Source organism: Hypanus sabinus, chromosome 11, assembly GCF_030144855.1.
Source record: "Hypanus sabinus isolate sHypSab1 chromosome 11, sHypSab1.hap1, whole genome shotgun sequence".
Taxonomy (NCBI): domain Eukaryota; kingdom Metazoa; phylum Chordata; class Chondrichthyes; order Myliobatiformes; family Dasyatidae; genus Hypanus; species Hypanus sabinus.
The window spans coordinates 114,182,396-114,201,980 of record NC_082716.1 but is presented as its reverse complement, the minus strand read 5'-3'; the positions used below and the strand labels follow the sequence as shown (position 1 = coordinate 114,201,980).

General features: G+C 44.8%; 1 protein-coding gene across 4 annotated transcripts in view; it reads left to right on the top strand.

The window, feature by feature from the left end:
* LOC132402312 (bone morphogenetic protein 2-like) overlaps positions 1–19,585 on the top strand; it is a 52,127-nt gene that overhangs the window by 16,399 nt on the left and 16,143 nt on the right. Inside the window, exon 1 of one of the 4 annotated variants that reach the window (XM_059985184.1) lies at positions 13,443–13,638. The exons of the other annotated variants lie outside the window; for them this stretch is intronic. The gene's annotated coding sequence lies outside the window, so the exon portion shown is untranslated. Of the gene's footprint in view, positions 1–13,442; positions 13,639–19,585 lie in introns of those variants that run through there. 4 annotated transcript variants of the gene reach the window in all.

Genomic DNA, 19,585 nt, shown 5'->3' with positions numbered 1-19,585 from the left:
CTGCTGGGTGGAATCGAAATTCGCTCCAGGAGGCTCAAACACGAGGAAATCTGCAGATGCTGGAAATTCAAGCAACACACATAAAATGCTGGTGGAACACAGCAGGCCAGGCATCATCTATAGGAAGAAGTCCAGTCGACATTTTGGGCCGAGACCCTTCGTCGGGAGGCTGCCGGACAGACAGGGTGCCAGTCAGATTTCTCGGTGGGATTTGGTACGCCGGGCGCTACTATTTTAAATCACCGCCACCGCCAACAACAAAAGAATTATCGAGGCTCCCTTTCCACGACATTATGGCGTTGCGGGGTCTTACCGTGAGCTGTTTAGCAACAGTGACCGCACTTCAAAGGAAATGTCCCGCTGGCTGTCCAAGGCGGAGAGACGTCCCGTTTAGTGAACTTGGGAAAAGGGATTACTCTGAGGTTATTCGGCCCCCTTTTCGGTGGGCAGGGAGGATAACAAAAACACGGTTTCTCAGAGGGCACGGGAGCTCCCGGGATCGAACAGTTATTTACCCCACCCCTCCACAAACCCCCACCACTCATAACTCCGTGCGAGCCGTGTGACCCATTCGTCAGCATGACTGTTTATGGGATCTTGCAGTGCACATATTGACAACGGGGCACTGGCTATGGAGTGAATGCTTCACAGTACAGTACAGCTGAGCTTGGTTTAATTCCCGCCGCAGTGCACGAGTTTTTTCCTGTCCTCCCGTACCAGTTGGTATGCTTCAATATTGATTGGATCAAAAAAGAATCCAGACTCCCCACACACCCACGTACAAAAGGGATCACTGAAAACTACAGAAAGTAGTCAAGTTATATATCCTTTGAGCTCATGCATAGCCCTCTATATCCTCCATTACAGCCCCCCCCCCCCAACCAAGGCAGACAAATGAAGAGGCACCGCACCCCATCCTGCAGGTAGATGTGCTCTGGAACAACCGCTCTCCAAAAAGCCCAGGCAAAAACCTTCTCCACTATGTTCCCCTCTCACTCTCAGCCTGCCCATTAACTCTATGCTAGCCCTCAGGGTAATCCTAACCCACACTAATTTCCCTTGTACCTGTTTTCTCCACAGTCCTATCAACTCCCTTACCCCCTCATTTTTATACCTCTGATCTATACACCAGGGACAAATTGCAGAGGCCAATTAACCCAATGATCTACCTGTCTTTGGGATTTTGTGGGGGAAGCAATCATATGGTCACAGCACAGGGTGCCTCCACATAGACATCACTGGAGGTCAGGGAGGAAGAGAATATTGGGAAGAAGAGGCAGTAACCCTACTAATGACATTACCACGGTTGAGAACAGGAATAACCCTGTGTGAAGTACTCACACAAAATGGATGCCTTCCAAGATGTGGAATTATTTCCAAGGACAGACAGAGAATTTCAGTACTTGGAATTGGTTTATTACTTTCTCAGGTACAGGCGACAGTCTTGTCTTACATACTGGTCATACTGATCAGATCATTACACAGTGCATTGAGGTAGTACAGCAAGGTGGAAGTCCATTTGAGAGTCTAATAATAGTGGACTCTGTGGGAAACTCTTTATTCCCAATGGACAGGATTCCCAAATTAAGGATTAACTGGATCCTAGTGGGAGAGTTAGCCATGAGACCTGGAGTGGGACTGGAAACTCAGAGTAGAGAGGAAGAGATTGCCATCTGGGAGCTCCAAGCATTATCATTATCAAGTATAACTTCCTCTCGCCAGAAGTCTTATGCTGAAGAGGATATAGTAAATTAAATCAGTAAATCGGTTTATTAATGATTCATGAAGGTAGAATGAAATACTTAGTGTTGTATGCATCGGTACAGATCACTTCATTACATAGTATATCAAGGTACAACAAGGAAAGCAATAACAGAATGCAGAATAATGTGCTACAGTAACCAGAGAGAGTACAGTGCAGGTAGACAATAAGATGCAAGGCCACAGTGAGGTAGATTGTGACATTGAGTCCATCTTATCACAAGACCATAAGACTGAAGCAGAATTAGGCCATTTGGCCCTCCATTCTAGGGGACTGTTCGACAGTCTCATAACACACAGGGTATCAACTGTCTTTAACAGAAACTGTTGAGCCCTAATGAAAGGTCTTGATCCAAAACGTCGACTGTTTATTCCCATCCATAGAGGCTACCTGACTTGCTGAGCTGAGCTCCCCCAGCCATTGTGTCATTGAGCCTAGTAGGACGTGCTTTCAGGCTTTTGTATCTTCTGTCCAATGGGAGAGAGGAGAGAGAATGAGCAGGGAAGGTGGGGACATTGCACGAGCTGTGTTCACAATTCTCTGTGGGTTCTTGTGGTCATGGGAAGAACAGTTCTTTTCAGCTGGTAGCTAGTCCTGAAGAACAATCTTGGGCTGAAATATCGACTGTCTATTCATTTCCATAGATGCTGCATGACCTGTAGCATGTTTTACTATGAATTTCCAGCATCTACAGAATCTCTTGTGTTTAAGATTTGTATTTATTTTATTAATATTGGGAATATATAGTAGTTCAAAGAAGCTGTGCCTCCCTTCCAGAACTGAATGAAGGGTGTTCATAAGGAGTTCCCAATGTCCACAAAGATCCTGTTGCCAGTAGGTTCACCAGGCAAGATCAAGTGATGTAATAGCCAATAAGAATCCAACTTTGTGTCCCGTCCTGGCAACACACCCTGTCTTTGTATCAGAGGGTAGAGAACCCACTACTTGCTCAACATTCCCGTCAGAGAAGTTCATAGCAGAGAAGATCAAAACTGGACAGGGGACAGTGAACAGTACAGCACCAGAACAGGCCCTTTCACCCAGGATGTCTGCAATGATGAGTTAAACTGGCTCCCTTGTACCTGTAGCTGACCCATATCTCCATCACTTAGGGTATGCCCTTTTCTCATTATTACCATCAGGAAGGAGAGTCAGGAGTCTGAAGACACACATTCAATGTTTCAGACACAGATTCTTCCCGTACACCTTCTCTGAATGGACAATGAACCCATGAACATTCACAATTTTTGCTCTCCATTTGCACCTCTTATTTAATGATATAATTACATATACAGTACTATGCAAAAGTCTTAGGCACTTATAAATAATTAGGATACACGGGCTATGTTTCAATGAGAGCTTACTGAAAGGATTGCATTCGTATTTGGGAAAAGAGGAAATTGAATGCGATGCCAGGAGTGGTAGTAGAGATACACTAGAAACAGATTAAAGAAATGGAGAATTATGTGGGAGGGAACAGTTAGGTTGAATTTAGTGTAGGTTAAAAGGTCAGTACAATATTGCATGCTGAAGGACCTGTACTCTGCTGTACTGAGCAGTGCCTCATTAATGACCCCCATCACCCAGGACATGCCCCCTTCTCTTTTCTACCATCAGGTAGGAGATACAGAAGCCAGAAGGCACATACACAGCAATTCAGGAACAACTTCTTCCCCTCTGCTATTTGATACACAAATGGATATTGAACCCATGAACACTACCTCACTACTTTTTAAATTTATTTCTGTTTTTGCTCTTTAACTTAACTATTTAATGCACACATATATACTTACTGTAATAAAGAAGAAGAAGAAGAAGAAGAAGAAGAATAATAATAATGCCCTTAACTCCTGGTGCAGTCACCAGGGCATCGTCATGACAAGCTTTTTGCACCGATCTTATTGGTGATTGCTCATCCTGTGGTGTTTCTGTAGCATTCTCCAGTTTTTTGTTATGAGGTTGAGTTGCTAGCTCGATGCTCAACCCAGCATTGGGAGAGTTAGGGTTAGGGTTAAGTTAGGGCAAAGGGAGCCAGCTGGATTCGAACTTGGAACCATTTGCTCCAGAGTCCAGTGCTGATGCCACCAGCCAGCCACTGTAATACAGTTTTATCTACATTTATCATTATACCATAAAACATAGGAGCAGAATTAAACCATTCGGCCCATTGAGTCTGCACTGCCATTCCATCATGGCTGATCCTGGATCCCACTCAACCCCATACACCTGCCTTCTCACTATATCCTTCGATGTCCTACCCAATCAGGAAATAGAAAATAGACAATAGACAATAGGTGCAGAAGTAGACCATTCGGCCCCTCGAGTCTGCACTGCCATTCTGAGATCATGGCTGATCATTCACTATCAATACTCAGTCTCTGCCTTGGCCCCATATCCCTTGATTCCCCTATCCATCAGATATCTATCTAGCTCCTTCTTGAAAGCATCCAGAGAATTGGCCTCCACCGTCTTCCGAGGCAGTGCATTCCACACCTCCACAACTCTCTGGCAGAAGAAGCTCTTCCTCAACTCTGTTTTAAATAACTGACCTCTTATTCTCAATCCATGCCCTCTGGTACTGGACTCTCCCAACATCTGGAACATATTTCCTGCCTCAATCCTATCAAATCCTTTAATTATCTTAAACGTTTCAATCAGATCCCCTCTCAATCTCCTCAATTCCAGCGTGTACAAGCCCAATCTCTCCAATCTCTCTGCGTAAGACAGCCCTGCCATCCCAGGAATCAACCAAGTGAATCTACGCTGCACTTCCTCAATTGCAAGAATGTCCTTCCTTAAACCTGGAGACCAAAACTGTACACAATATTCCAGGTGTTGTCTCACCAGGGCCCTGTACAAATGCAAAAGGACATCCTTGCTCTTGTATTCAATTCCCCTTGTAATAAAGGCCAACATTCCGTTTGCCCTCTTCACTGTCTGTTGCACTTGCTCATTCACCTTCATTGACTGGTGAACTAGGACTCCTCGGTCTCTTTGCATTTCTCCCTTACCTAACTCTACACCGTTCAGACAATACTCTGCCCTCTTGTTCCTGCTTCCAAAGTGGATAACTTCACATTTATTCACATTGAATGACATCTGCCAAGTATCTGCCCACTCACCCAGCCTATCCAAGTCTCCCTGTATTCTCCTAACGTCCTCTTCGCATGTCACACTGCCACCCAGTTTAGTATCGTCAGCAAACTTGCTGATATAGTTTTCAATGCCCTCATCTAAATCGTTGATATAAATTGTAAAGAGCTGTGGTCCCAATACAGAGCCCTGTGGTACCCCACTAGTCACCTCCAGCCAGTCCGAGAAACACCCATTTACTGCTACCCTTTGCTTTCTATCTGCCAACCAGTTTTCTATCCATGTTGAAACCCTGCCCCCAATGCCATGAGCTCTGATTTTACTCACCAATCTCCTATGTGGCACCTTATCGAATGCCTTCTGAAAGTCTAGGTACACAACATCCACTGGCTTACCCTCGTCTAACATCCTTGTTACACCCTCAAAAAACTCCAACAGATTAGTCAAGCATGATTTGCCCTTGGTAAATCCATGCTGGCTCGGCCTAATCCTATTTCTGCCATCAAGATGTGCCACTATTTCGAAATTTAATAATGGACTCAAGCATCTTCCCCACGACTGACGTTAGGCTAACAGGGCGATAGTTCTCCGTTTTCTCCTTCCCTCCCTTCTTGAAAAGTGGGATAACATTAGCCACTCTCCAATCTTCAGGAACTGATCCTGAATCTAAGGAACATTGGAAAATGATTACCAATGCATCCACAATTTCCTGAGCCACCTCTTTTAGAACCCTCGGATGCAGACCATCTGGACCCGGGGATTTATTAGCCTTCAGTCCTACCAGTCTACTCATCACAGTTTCTTTCCTAATGTCAATCTGTCTCAACTCCTTTGATATCTTATGACCCTGGCCCATCCATACATCTGGGAGATTGCTTGTGTCCTCCCTGGTGAAGACAGATCTAAAGTATGCATTAAATTCTGTTGCCATTTCCCTGTTTCCCATAACAATTTCTCCCAATTCATTCTTCAAGGGGCCAACATTGTTCTTAACTATCTTCTTTCTCTTTAGCTTTTGCTATCCCCTTTTATATTCCTGGCTAGACGGAGCTCATATCTGATTTTTTCTCTCCGTATTGCTTTTTTAGTTAAGATCTGCTGTTCCTTAAAACTTTCCCAATCATCTGTATTCCCACTCATCTTAGCCCTGTCATACTTCTTTTTCTTTAATGCTATACAATCTCTGACTTCCTTTGTCAACCACTGTGGCCCCTTCCCCCTCTTTGAATCCTTCCTTCTCATTGGAATGAACTGCTTTTGCATCTTTTGTATTATCCCCGAGAATATCTGCCACTGCTGATCCACTGTCTTTCCTGCCAGGGCATCCGCCCATTTAACTTTGGCCAGCTCTTCCCTCATGGCTCCGTAGTCTCCTTTATTTAATTGCAACACTGACACCTCTGATCTGCCCTTATCCCTCTCAAATTGTAGATAAAAACTTATCATGTTATGATCACTACTTCCTAATGGCTCCTTTACTTCAAGATCACTTATCAATTCCTGTTCATTACACATCACCAAGTCCAAAATAGCCTCGTTCCTGGTTGGCTCAAGCACAAGCTGTTCCAAAAATACATCCCTTAGACACTCCACAAACTCCCTATCCCGGGGTCCAGCACCTACCTGATTCTCCCAGTTCACCTGCATGTTGAAATCTCCCATAACGACTGCATTACCTTTAGCACATGCCAATGTTAACTCCCTAATCAACTTGTACCCAATATCCACACTACTGTTTGGGGGCCTGTACACAACACCCATTAGGGTCTTTTTACCCTTACTGTTCCTCAGCTCAATCCACACAGACTCTACTTCCCCTGTTCCCAAGTCACCTCTTGCTAAGGACTGAATCTCATTCCTTACCAACAGGGCCACCCCACCCCCTCTTCCCATATTTCTGTCTCTACGATAGCAAGTATACCCTGGTACACTCAATTCCCAGGCCTGATCCCCTTGCAGCCATGTCTCCGTTATCCCAACAATATCGTAGTTCCCCATTTTCATCTGAGCTTCAAGCTCATCTGTCTTATTTCTGACACTACGCGCATTCAAGTATAGAATTCTTAGCCCATTCCTTCTCTCCTTGCTTAAAACACTGTCTACTGTACCTAACCCAGCTCCTTGAACTTCCATCGGGCTAATTGCACCCTGAATTTTGATGACCTTCTCAAGATCATCCAAACCTTCTACACATTTAACCCCATGCTCCTTCTGACCAACCCTCTGGATCTGGATCCCTGCCCGCTGCACTTCTAGTTTAAACCCCCCCCCCCCCCAAGCAGCACTGGCAAACATTCCTGCAAGAATGTTAGTACCCCTCCGGTCCCTTCGAAACAGATCCCAATGTCCCTGGAACAAAGACCAATTATCCAAAAACTTGAACCCTTCCTTCCTGCACCATGCTCTCAGCCTCGTATTAATGTGCATAATCATTCTATTCTTCGCCTCACTCGCACGTGGCACAGGTAGCAATCCTGAGATTGTCACCCTGGAGGTCCTGCCTTTCAGCTTCACTCCTAACTCCCTGAACTCTCTAAGCAGGACCCCCTCACTCACCTTACCTACATCGTTGGTCCCTACATGGACCACTACATCTGGGTTCATGCCCTTGTTCTCAAGAATAGCCTACACCCGATCTGAGATGTCCCAGACCCTGGCACCAGGAAGGCAACATACCATCCGAGACTCCAGATCTGCCCCACAAAATCTCCTATCTGCCCCCCTAACTATAGAATCCCCTAAAACTATTGCTCTCTTCTCTTCCCTCCTCCCCTTTCTAGTTGAGGGTTCAACCTCTGTGCCAGAGGCAGGACCACTACAACTCATTCCTGGTAGGTCACCCCCATCAACAGTATCCAGTACGGTATACTTATTGTTAATGGGAATGGCCGCAGAGGTGCTCTGCTCTCTCTGCCTGCTCCCCCTGCCTCTCTGGACCGTCACCCATCTGCCTACTTCTTGGTTTTTTGGTTTTTTGAAATAATCAACTTCTGCCTTAAATAGAACCACAGACTTGGCCTCCACCTCAGAGTGTTCCACAGATTTACTACTCACTGGCAAAAAAAATTCCTCCTTACCTCTGGTAATAATAAAGGGTCATCCCTCAATTTTGAGGCTGTGCCCTCTTGTTCTGGATACCCCCACCATAGGAAACATCCTCACCACATCCACCCTATCTAGTTCTGTCAACATTCAACATCATGTATTGCATTGTACTGCTGCTGCAAAGTTAACAAATTTTATGACAAATGCCGGTAATATTAAACCTGATTCTGATTCTGTTTATGACGCAGCAATACAGCAAGAAATTCCATTGTCTCATAATTCCGATGACTTCGGTTGATCCCAACCTGTGTGGAGTTCTCACATCCTTCCTGTGACTGTGGTGGGCAGTGACCGAGCAGCCCTGTTATCAATCTCGTCAGAGTTTTCTCAGCCCAGGGCAACACTGCTCAGTAGGACCATGCTTATTTGGTTGAGTCCATTCTCAGTTTTTGACATGAGATAGGGGAGGATGTTGATAATTGGTGAGCATTGCACTGCATGGAAGGGAGGCTGTTGATAATTAGTGACCACTGTATTGCACAGAGGGGAGGCCGTTGACAATCAGTGAGCACTGTATCCACAGAGGGAGGACGGTAGGCTGATGAGGAGTGGTGTGGTACATTTTCTGAGCATTGAATGGACTCACCCATTTTTATATTTTATTAACTCCTGTGTTTTACAGACGTGTCTGATGGTCCAATGCGGCACTTCCTGAATTACAATCTTCTGGGTCATTTCACTCCACAAGTGCAATAATGGACACAAAAATGTCCGTCTTTACAATGAAAGATTTGAATTGAATTGAATTGACTTTATTTCTTACATCCCTCACATACATGAGGAGTAAAAATCTTTGTTAAATTTCCATCTAAATGTGCAATGTTCAATTAAAGTAATTTATAATAAATAAAACAGTCAATGTAACATAGAAATACACTCAAATCAGTGTGAGTTAATTAGTCTGATGTCCTGGTGGAAGAAGCTGTCCCGGAGACTGTTGGTTCTGGTTTTTACGCTATGGTACTGTTTCCCGGATGGTAGCAGCTGAAATAGATTGTGGTTGGGGTGACTCAGGTCCCTTTGGGCCCTTTTTTCACACCTGTCTTTGTAAATGTCCTGAATCATGGGAAGTCCACACCACTCTCTGCAGAATCCTGCAATTAAGGGAGGTACAGTTCCCATACCAGGCGGTGATGCAGCCAGTCAGGATGCTCTCAATTATGTCCCTGCAGAAAGTCTTAGGATTTGGAGGCCCATACCAAACTTCCTCAACCACCTTTTTCCACCACACAGCAGGTGTGTACAGACCATGTGAGGTCCTCAGTGATGTGGATGCGAGGAACTTAAAGTTGTTTACCCTCTCAACCCCAGATCCATTGATGTCAATAGGACAGCCCGTCTCCATGCTTCTTGTAATCCACAACCAGCTCCTTTGTTTTTGTGACATTGAGGGAGAGGTTGTTTTCTTCCCTGTAAGCCACATGTTATTGTTTGAGATAAGGCCAATCAATGTAGTGTCGTTGGCAAATTTAATTAGCAGATTGAAGCTGTGGGTGGCGACACAGTTATGAGTATACAGGGAGTAAAGAAGGGGACTTAGTACACAGCCCTGAGGGGCTCCTGTGTTGAGAGTCAGAGGGGTGGAGGTGAGTGAGCCTACTCTTACCACCTGCCAGTGATCTGACAGGAAAACCAGGATCCAGCTGCACTAGGCAGGGTCAAGACCAAGGTCTGTGAGCTTCTTGTCAAGTCTGCATGGAATTATGGTGTTGAATGCTTGATTGTAAGAATGGCATTCTCACATAAGCATCATTCTTCTCCAGATGTCTAAGTATGGTATGTACAGCATCATCTGTCAATCAGTTGTGTTGGTAGGTGAATTGTAGGGGGTCCAGTGTGAGTGGTAGCATGCTGCAGATGTAGTCCTTGACCAGCCTCTCAAAGCATTTGCTTATTATTGAGGTGAGTGTGACAGGACGCCAGTTGTTCAGGTATGAGTATAGTACTCGCCCTAGGATGCCGTCCAATCCCGCAGCCTTGCGACTGTCCACTTGTTGGAAACATCTGCGTACCTCAGCCTCAGAGACCGACCAGGTTGCAGGCTGAAGCGGTGGCTTCCCTCGAAGGCTCAGAGTGAGCGACATCGAGCCAGGAGAGAGGCCGCCATGTTGGTGGCACCTCTAAGATTGGCTTTGAAGACTGCGATGATATGCAACCCTCGCCGCAAGTCACATGTTGTTATGAATCTAGACTCAATCTTGTCCCTGTATTGGTGTTTCGCTGCCTTGTAGCTTTGCCAGGTCGGAGCTGCTTTTCTTGTGCTCTTGCTGGCTGCCGGCAGCATAAACTCTGCGTCGGGCGGTAAACGCTGACCACACGGAACTATTAGACAACAGACAATAGGTGCAGAAGTAGACCATTCGGCCCTTCGAGCCTGCACCGCCATTCTGAGATCATGGCTGATCCAGGGTTTCTGGTTTGGGAATACCCTGACTAACTTCTGGGGAACAACGTCGTCGATGTACTTCCTGATGACGCACGTGACTCCAGCTGTGAACTCGGAGTCATCCTCATCAATGTCATTGTCATTCCAGTCCTGAAGCATGGAGACCGATTGGTGGGACCAACAGTGGACGGTTTTAACTATGGCGTCTCCTCTTCTTTTCGGCTGTCATTCTGGATTCCTCCAAGTTGTTGGCTGCTCCGCGTGTCAGCGTTCTCCGGTGGTCTCTGCCACAAGCCACCGCTGCCACTCGTTGACCTTGATACTTGTCTGAGGGAGCTGCTACTTAAGTTGATTTCTCTTGCCCTGAGAGAGTTCCCGGTGCAGTGCTGCTTTCGGTAACCTGGGGTTGTCCGTGCGAGAAAACCACCTGAGCAGCAACGTGCTTTCAGTGCTTGGAAGGGAACCACGTTCTCCAGGACGCCGATGCCGCTCTGATTTGCTTGCGGTACGAGTCCCAGGCGTCAGAGGCATAAAGCGATGTTGTGACAACGGCAGCCCTGTACACCTGGATTCCTGTGGACAGACGCAGCTGGTGGTTCCTCGGCATGTTTCTGGAGGCAACCGTTAGCTCTGGTGAGTCGATTCCGTACCGTCGCTGGAGATGACGCTGTTCAGGTAGGTGAACTGCTCAACTGTGGTGAGAGAGTGGTCGTCAATACTGATCCGAGGTGGGTTGTAAACACTACGAGGGGGCTTCTGATGGAGGATCATTGTTTTCTTCAAACTGACAGTTAACCTGAAAGCCCTTTCAGCCTTGCCGAACTGAGTGACTGCAGCCTGGAGCGCGTCCTCTCTGTGTGCGTGACAAGACACAGTCATCCGCATGGATTTGTTCGGGCGAGGAGGCGGCCACTCTCAAACAGTACGATAGTCAACCTATTGATAACATGTCACACGATGCCCGAGAGGTTTTGCGTGATAAACTGTAAAACAACAGCTTCTCTATCCAGGTTGATGAGGCAACAGATTTCACCAATAAATATCATGTTGCAGTATTTATAAGATCTGTAAATGATGGTGCAATTCAAGAAAACTTTTTCTGTTACAAAGAGCTGCCCGAAACAAAGACTAAGATATATTGATGAACCCTAACCCTGATGAAGGGTTTCGGCCCAAAACGTCGTCACTACCTCCTCCCATAGATGCTGTCTGGCCTGCTGAGTTCTGCCAGCATTTTGTGTTTTTACTAAGATATATTGAGTGTTTGGTCTTATGTGTGGAAAGAGAAGGTCTGTCTTGGAGGAACTGTTTGGCATCTGTACTGATGGTGCCCCATCAATGGCTGGCTCCATGAGAAATTTAGTTTCTCTTGTAAGAAACTACCCTATTGAGCAGATATTTGTCATCATATGAACCAGTTGAGCAAGTCTCTGCAAGGCCCTAGAGAAAATGTTTTGATTTCAAGTGACAAAATTCTTGGATTTAAAAGGAAACTGAATTTTTGGAAAAATGATGCAAAAGTAAATCTTGAAATGTTTCCACTGCTGCTGAGGAAAGATCAGAAAGTATTCAGTCTTATTGAAAACCACCTGGAAGCGTATAATTCAGATAATGGTAGTAGAATCATTTCAAACATGTATAAGGGGTTGTCAAATCTTAAAACACATTCGACTTCATACATTAAAACAAAATGGGAGAAGGAAGGAGGAATAATTATGTCTGAGGAAGAATGGACAACAATATGGAGATACCAATGGAAGTGTACCAGTTCATAGAAATGGAGGGAGTTCGGATGGAAAGACTTGATAAGATATTTTTATTACACCCTCTCAGAAATCCCATTATGATAGTAACCTCCCTGTTTGCTGGAGAAATTGTGGAAATCAAAATGCAAACCATTATCATATTTTCTGGGAATGTCCCATTATCAAAGACTGTTGGAGTGGGATGCACAATGCTCTACAAGACATCTTTAAATGTGAAATACCCTTAGAGAGTAAGACCATATATTTTGGGTATATACCTCAAGAATGGTTGAAAAGAGATAAATATTTAATGAATATACTGTTGGTGGCTGGTAAAAAGACTCTTACTAGGAAATGGTTATCACAGGAGAGCCCAACCTTAGATACATGGATGGAAAATACAATGGACATTTACAAAATGGAGAAGATAACAGCATCTGTTAATCATAAGCTGAAACAATTTGATTCATACTGGGAAAAATGGCTTAACTACGTAATGCCTCATAGGCCTGATTTTATTCTCACAAATCAATGAATATGTTGTAAAAAAAGATCACTCCCTACTTGTTAATAGTTCTTTCCTTTTGCTTGTTTTTTCTTTCCAGTCTTTTCTATAAGTGTATACCTCAGATAAATATTATGTGGAGATTTGTGGCATATATGATTATATGATATATATGTACAATATCTGAAATACATCTTATGGAAATGTTTGTTTGATGATGAACTTCAATAAAAAATAAATTACAAAAAAATAAAACCACCTGGAAGAGCTGCAGAATAAAACTGAACAGTATTTTTCCTCCCTTTCAACACAAATGTATGACTGGGCAAGGGACCCTCTCTCTGAATCTTCTGCTCAGCCTGACAACTTGATTTTGAAAGAAGAGGAAGAGTTTAGTGAGATACGGTCTGATTGTGCACTCAATTAAACATTTTCTGACCTGCCCCTGGATAAGTTCTGGATTTCTGTGAAAGAAGGGTGACCTGCCATTCATAGGAAAGCAATGAACATTTGCTGCAGTTTTCACCTCTTACATGTGTGGGCAAGCTGTTTTGTGTTTAACAAGCATCAAGAGCAGGGATAGAAGTAGTCAGCTCATTTCAGCTCATTTATCTCGTTTGACCCAAAATTGAGTATTTGTGCAGCAAAAAAAGCAAGCATAGGTCTTACATGCTAGGCCTATATTTGAGACTGATCATGTCATTTAGTAAAAAAATGTTTTTTTTCAGATTCTTGTCTAAAATTGTCTTGGGCTATATTTTCATTAATATTGCTCTTTGGCTTATGTTTTTCAGTATTCAACCATTCAACATTGTCAATAAATTTTTGTGTTGTAAATAGCATTAATTAAAATCAATTTACAACCTTTATTTAAATTATTTCTTCAGCGGTTTGATTGGGACACGACTCCGCAAGGGCGTGGACGTCAGCCTGTGAGAACAGCGAGAAGAAGACACCTTTTAGAGTGGGTATCAGAGTAGAGGGAGACAGAGTAGGAAGGCTTTGGCTCAACGGGGCTTCAGTGGTAACGGGTCGAGGCCAGGTAGGTTAACAGTGTAGAATACAGACAGTAAGAATGTGTGTGTGGCTGATTTTCTGGGTTTGGTGTCAGATGTGGGAGGTCCGGGAGACTCCCAGCCTCCCACCTGGTCACATCCTCGCCAGGTGTGTCGAGCTGCAGCTTCTTAGGGACTGCGGTAGGGAACTGGAGATGCAGCTCGATGACCTTCGTCTGGTCAGGGAGAGTGAAGAGGTGATAGAGAGGAGCCATAGGCAGGTAGTCACACTGGGGCCTGCAGAGACAGATGTGGGGACCAGTCAGGAGAGGGAAGGGCGGGAGTCAGAGGCTAGAGAGCACCCCTGTGGCTGTACCCCTTGACAATAAGCACTACTGTTTTGAGTACTGTTGGGGGGAACAACCTACCTGGGGGAAGCAACAGTGGTCGTGCCCCCGGCACAGAGTCCGGCCCTGTGACTCAGAAGGATAGGGAAAGGAAGAGGAAGGCAGTAGTGATAAAGGACTCTATAGTTAGGGGGTCAGACAGGTGATTCTGTGGACGCAGAAAAGAAACACGGATGGTAATTTGCCTCACAGGTGCCAGGGTCTGGGATGTTTCTGATCGCGTCCAAGATATCCTGAAGTGGGAAGGTGAACAGCCAGAGGTCGTGGTACAAATTGGTACCAACAACATTGGCAGGAAAGCGAGGAGGTCTTGAAAGCAGACTACAGGGAGTTAGGAAGGAAGTTGAGATGCAGGACCGCAAAGGTAGTAATCTCGGGATTACTGCCTGTGCCACATGGCACTGAGTTTAGGAATAGAGAGAGGTAGAGGGAAAATGTGTGGCTGAGGGGTTGGAGCAGGGAGCAGGGATTCAGATTTCTGGATCATTGGGACCTTTTTTGGAGCACCAGTGACCTGTACAAAAAGGACAGGTTGCACTTGAATCCCAGGGGGACCAATATCCTGGCAGGGAGATTTGCTAAGGCTATTGAGGAGAGTTTAAACTAGGATTGCTGGGGAGTGGGAACCAAACTCAAGAGACGGAGGAAGAGGCAGTTGGTTCACAAATAGAGAAAGCTTGGAGACAGTGTGAGAGGTAGGAGAGGCAGGTGATAGAGAAGGGACGTACTCAGACTGATGGTTTGAGATGTGTCTATTTTAATGCAAGGAGCATTACGAACAAAGCGGATGAGCTTAGAGCGTGGATCAGTACTTGGAGCTATGATTTTGTGGCCATTACAGAGACTTGGATGGCTCAGGGGCAGGAATGGTTACTTCGAGTGCCAGGCTTTAGATATTTCAGAAAGGACAGGGAGGGAGGCAAAAGAAAGGATGGGGGGTGGGGGTAAAAGAGGTGGGGGTGTGGCACTGTTGATCAGAGATAGTGTCACGGCTGCAAAAAAGGAGGAAGACATGGAGGGATTGTCTACGGCATCTCAGTGGGTGGAAGTTAGGAACAGGAAAGGATCAATAACTACTTGGTGTTTTTTATAGCTCACCCAATAAGAACAGGGACATTGAGGGGCAGATTGGGAGACAGATTCTGGCAAGGTGTAATAATAATGGGGTTGTAGTGGTGGGAGATTTTAATTTCCCAGATATTGATTGGCATGTCCCTAGAGTGAGGGGTTTAGATGGGGTGGTTTTTGTTAGGTGTGTTCAGGAAGGTTTCTTGACACAATATGTAGATAAGCCTACAAGAGGAGAGGCTGTACTTGATCTGGTATAGGGAAATGAACCAGGTCAGGTGTCAAATCTCTTAGTGGGAGAGCATTCTGGAGCTAGTGATCACAATTCTATCTCCTTTATCACAGCATTGGAGAGGGATAGGAACAAACAAGTTAGGGAAGTGTTTAATTGGAGTAAGGGGAAATAAGAGGTTATCTGGTAGGAACTTGGAAGCATAAATTTGGAACAGATCTCAGGGAAATGTATGGCAGAAATGTGGCAAATGTTCAAGGGATATTTGCGAGACATTCTGCATAGGTACGTTCCAATGAGACAGGGAAAGGATGGTAGGGTACAGGAACCATGGTGTACAAAGGCTGTTGTAAATCTGGTCAAGAAGAAAAGAAGAAGTTATGAAAGGTTCAAAAAACTAGGTAATGATAGAGATCTAGAAAATTGTAAGGCTAGCAAGAAGGAGTTTAAGAAAGAAATTAGGAGAGCCAGAAGGGGCCATGAGAAGGCCTTAGTGGACAGGATTAAGGAAAACTCCAAGGCATTGTGCAAGTATGTGAAGGGCAAGAGGATAAGACGTGAGAGAACAGGACCAATAAAGCGTGACAGTGGAAAAGTGTGTATGGAACCGGAGGAGATAGCAGAGGTATTTAATGAGTACTTTCCTTCAGAATTCACTACAGAAAAGGATCTTGGCGATTGTACAGATGACGTACAGTGGACTGAAAAGCTTGAGCACGTAGATATTAAGAAAAAGGATGTGCAGGAGCTTTTGGAAAGCATTAAGTTGAATGTCACTGGGTCCAGATGAGAGGTACCCCAGACTACTGTGGGGGGTGAGGGAGGAGATTGCTGAGCCTCTAGTGATGAAATTTGCATCATCAATTGGGATGAGAAAAGTTCCAGAGGACTGGAGGGTTGTAGATGTTGTTCCCTTATTCAAGAAAGGGAGTAGAGATAGCCCAGGAAATTATAGACCAGTGAGTCTTACTTCAGTGGTTGGTAAGTTGATGGAAAAGATCCTGAGAAGCAGGATTTATGAATAGCTGGAGAGGTAGAATATGATTAGGAATGGTCAATATGGCATTGACAAAGATAGGTCATGCATTACAAGCCAGATTGAATTTTTTGAGGATGTGACTAAACACATTGGTGATGGTAGAGCAGTAGATATAGTGTATATGGATTTCAGCAAGGCATTTGACGAAGTATCCCATGCAAGTCTTATTGAGAAAGTAAGGAGGCATGAGATCCAAGGGAACCTTGCTTTGTGGATCAAAACTGGTTTGCCACAGAAGGCAAAGAGTGGTTGTAGATGGGTCATATTCTGCATGGAGGTCGGTCATCAGTGGTGTGCCTCAGAATCTGTTCTGGGACCTCTTCTCTTCATGATTTTTATAAATGATCTGGATGAAGAAGTGGAAGGATGTGTTAGTAAATTTGCTGATCACACAAAGGTTGGAGGTGTTGTGGATAGTGTTGGGGGCTGTCAGAGGTTACAGCAGGACATCGATAAGATGCAAAACTGGACTGAGAAGTGGCAATTGGAGTTCATCCCAGATAAGTGTGAGGTGGTCCATTTTGGTAGGTCAAATTTGATGACAGAATGTAGTATTAATGGTAAGACTCTTGGCAATGTGGAGGACCAGAGGGATCTTGGGGTCCGAGTCCATAGGACACTCAAAGCTGCTGCGCAGGTTGACTCTGTGGTTAAGAAAGCATATGGTGCATGGGCCTTCATCAGTCGTGGAATTGAGTTTAGGGGCCGAGAGGTAATGTTGCAACTATATAGGACCCTGGTCAGACACCACTTGGAGCACTGTACTCAGTTTTGGTCACCTGACTATAAGAACAATGTGGAAACCATAGAAAGGATGCAGAGGAGATTTACAAGAATATTGCCTGGATTGGAGTGCATGCCTTATGAAAGTAGGCCTTATAGGCCTTACCCTCCAGGTGAGGTAAGGCTCGGTAAGCTCCTTTAATTAATCAATTAGATTAGGAGTAGGTAATGGAGGCAGCAGTTAGGGCATTTGAGTGCTCCGTTTGCAGTACGTGGGAAGTCAGGGCAAGCACTGTTATCACTGATGACTACACCTGCAAAAGGTGCATTCAGCTGCAGCTTCTGACAAACCATGTTAGGGAACTGGAGCTGGAGCTGGATGAACATCAGATCATTCGGGAGGCAGAGGCAGAAATAGACAGGAGTTTCAGGGAGATAGTCACCCCTAGGAATCAGAAGACAGGTAGTTGGGTGACTGTCAGGAGAGGGAAGGGGAATAGACAGGAAAAGCAGAACACCCCTGTGGCCATTCCCATCAACAATAAGTATACCGTATTGGATACTGTTGGTGGGGATGACCTACCAGGGACAAGTTGCAGTGGTTGCGTCTCTGGCACTGAGACTAGACCCTCAGCTCAGAAGGGAAGGAGGGAAAAGAGGAGAGCAGTAGTGATAGGGGATTCGATAGTTAGGGGGACAGATAGAAGGTTCTGTGGAAGAGATTGAAAATCCCGGATGGACTGTTGTCTCCCTGGTGCCAGGGTCCATGATATCTTGGATCGAGTTCTCAGTATTCTCAAGAGAGAGGGTGAGCAGCTGGACGTCGTGGTCCATGTAGGGACCAATGACGTGGGTAGGAAGAGTGAGGAGGTCCTGAAAGGTGAGTTTAGGGAGCTAGATGCCAAGTTAAAGGACAGGACCTCCAGGATAGCAATCTCAGGATTGCTACCAGTGCCACGTGCAGGTGGGTTTAGAAATAGTAAGATAGCGCTGAAGACACGGTGCAGGAGGGAGGGCTTCAGATTTATAGATAATTGGGCAGTTTTCCAGGGAAGGTGGGACCTGTTCCGGTGGGACAGTTTACATCTGAACTGGAGGGGGACAAATATTCTTGCAGGCAGCTTTGCTAGAGAGGCTCCAGTGGATTTAAACTAGATATGAGGGGGAAGGGGAACCAGAGTGTAGGAACAGATGTATGGGAGAAGGAAGAAAAAGAAGACAGTAAAGTTCTTTGTACTGTTAGAGATAAACAGAGAGGAAGAGGTGGCAAATTTCTTAAATGCATTTATTTTAATGCTTGGAACATTGTAAGAAAGGTGGATGAACTTAGAGCATGGATTGATGCCTGGAAATACGATGTTGTAGCTATTAGTGAAACATGGTTGCAGGAGGGGTGTGATTGGCAACTAAATATTCCTGGATTTCGTTGCTTCAGGTGTGATAGAATCAGAGGGACAAGAGGGGGAGGTGTTGCGTCGCTTGTCAGAGAAAATGTTATGGCGATACTCTGGCAGGATAGATTAGAGGGCTCATCTAGGGAGTCTATTTGGGTGGAGTTGAGGAATGGGAAAGGTGTAGTAACACTTATAAGGGTGTATTATAGACCACCTAGGGAGCGAGAATTGGAGGAGCAAATTTGCAAGGAGATAGCAGATATTTGTAGTAAGCACAGGGTTGTAATTGCAGGAGATTTTAAATTTCCACACATAGACTGGGAAGCCCATACTGTAAAAGGGATGGATGGTTTGGAGTTTGTAAAATGTGTGCAGGATAGTTTTTGCAGCAATACATACAGGTACCAACTGGAGAAGGGCAGTATTGGATTTTCTGTTAGGGAATGAAATAGGTCAGGTGATGGAGGTATGTGTTGGGGAGCACTTTGGGTCCAGTGATTACAATGCCATTAGTTTCAATATAATTATGGAGAAGGATAGGACTGGACCCAGGGTTGAGATTTTTGATTGGAGAAAGGCTAACTTTGAGGAGGTGCGAAAGGATTTAGAAGGAGTGGATTGGGACAATTTGTTTTATGGGAAGGACATAATAGAGAAATGGAGGTCATTTAAAGGTGAAATTTTGAGGGTACAGAATCTTTATGTTCCTAATCTTTATGTTAGGTTGAAAGGAAAGGTTAAAAGTTTGAGAGAGCCATGGTTTTCAAGGGATATTGGAAACTTGGTTAGGAAAAAGAGAGATATCTACAATAAATATAGGCAGCATGGAGTAAATGAGGTGCTCGAGGAATATAAAGAATGTAAGAAGAATCTTAAGAAAGAAATTAGAAAAGCTAAAAGAAGATACGAGGTTGCTTTGGCAAGTAAGGTGAAAATAAATCCAAAGGGTTTCTACAGTTATATTAATAGCAAAAAGATAGTGAGGGATAAAATTGGTCCCTTAGAAAATCAGAGTGGACAGCTCTGTGTGGAGCCGAAAGAGATGGAGGAGATTTTGAAAAATTTCTTTTCATCGGTGTTCACTAAGGAGAAGGATATTGAATTGTGTAAGGTAAGGGAAACAAGTAGGGA